This window comes from Anarrhichthys ocellatus, unplaced genomic scaffold (genome assembly GCF_004355925.1).
Source record: "Anarrhichthys ocellatus isolate YVR2014 unplaced genomic scaffold, GSC_Weel_1.0 scaffold5792, whole genome shotgun sequence".
In the NCBI taxonomy this organism is placed as follows: domain Eukaryota; kingdom Metazoa; phylum Chordata; class Actinopteri; order Perciformes; family Anarhichadidae; genus Anarrhichthys; species Anarrhichthys ocellatus.
The window spans coordinates 1-1,565 of NW_022285766.1; the positions used below are offsets into that span (position 1 = coordinate 1).

At 42.6% G+C, this 1,565-nt stretch overlaps 1 long non-coding RNA gene across 1 annotated transcript; it reads left to right on the forward strand.

Annotated features, from left to right (window-relative positions):
• Window positions 1–105: 105 nt before the first annotated feature.
• On the forward strand, window positions 106–1,131 carry LOC116380002 (uncharacterized). Its single transcript, XR_004212500.1, has 4 exons — window positions 106–187; window positions 284–338; window positions 595–680; window positions 791–1,131. It is a non-coding gene; the product is annotated as an uncharacterized LOC116380002 (long non-coding RNA).
• Window positions 1,132–1,565: the final 434 nt, after the last annotated feature.

The window sequence follows — 1,565 nt, forward strand, 5'->3', positions numbered from 1 at the left end:
TGTTGTATCAGGTAAGTTCTCCACATTCAGCATCACACAAACACACCTGTTTACTGCGTCAGACCTGATTCTCAGGTTAAATTCTGTTTGTATTTCTAGGATATTCAACAATGATCATGAATATCATCCGGTCGACTTTGGTGGTCTTGATGCTGATTCCTCTGCTGCTCCTGATTCTGTGGACGAGGTTCAACAAAAACACATCAATCACTTCAGTCCTGTAGTTTTAGTGTCGTGACTTGTATTGTGGTTCATTCTGTATTTGTTGTTGGACTCACTACAGGAAGAAGAAAGCTCTGAGCTCCACCACTGAACCACATGAACCTGTAGAGATAGAGGTGAGAGAGAGAGGCCCTGTTGACTCAACCTCCCCTTTGTGGTTATAAGTCGGCTCATAAACGCTCTGCAAAGTGAAGAAGATGTGAAGTGAATTCATGTTTTAAACACATCTTGATGAGTAGAAACCAGTGATGCATTTGTCCGTAACACAACTTAAGAAAATAAAGTACTTTTATACGTGCTCAAATACATTTTTGATGAAATGTAAATGAATGCAGGTCCATTGACTCTCATCTTGTCGTCTCTCTCCATCAGTTGGACTCTTGTCCTGAGTACGAGAACGACTCAAACACTGCAGCACAGACAGAAGACTCAGAGGAGCAGGAAGACCGGGTGTGAAGGTCAGTCAGCTTAGAGCCTCCTGCTGCGTCCAATGAAACGGGACGACTTCAGAGTCAGAGCCACAGCTCCTGACGGTAACTTCACACAAGTGTTCTGTGATTTTCTTCAGATGCGGTTGAACCAGAGGCGAGACTCACGTGATGGAAACAAAGAAGTACGACGTTGAGATATGAGTGTGGAGAGCGAGGCTGTGCAGGATGTGGAGGAAGTGGAGACACAAAGCTCCCAAAAGTTGTTCTTGTCAGTCGGTTTAGAGAAGATTTAGAAGAACGAGGTGTTGGCAGCTTGAACTGAATCATGTCGAGGTCACAAACTAGATGTGTTGTTTAGATCAGCTGATGGTCAGGTGCTGTGTGACTGACTGACTCATGACAAACTGCTGAAGATATGCAAGCTTTTTATTCTTTAGTTCTTTATATGACAGATTATTATTATTATTGTGACGATCCAGGTAAGATATTTCACTCGGGACAAAAGTGGAGCGACGACTGATTTTGGGAAAAGAGATAAAAAGTGAGTTTAGTGCCACCAAGAGATGCTGAAGTGGAAAAAACTGCAAAGCGCTGATATGAAAGTCATTCCAATGTAAAGACATCTTCATGTTCACTTTAAAGCAGAGTGCATGATGGGATCACAGAGAGGCAGTTCAGACCTCACAGTTCAAAGTGAGACCTTGAAAGGCTGGAAGATTTCTCAGCGTGATTAAATCTCACCTGAGGTCTCTGACACATTGAATGTGAATGACAGTCAGCAGCTTGTTGTTGCTGCTGCTCTACTGTTGGAGGGGAACATGTGTTTGATGATCTAGTTGTAGTTTCCAACTGTAGCCACTAGATATTAGTAAAGAGTTATATTTCACTGATAACAGAGAATGTACATTCATG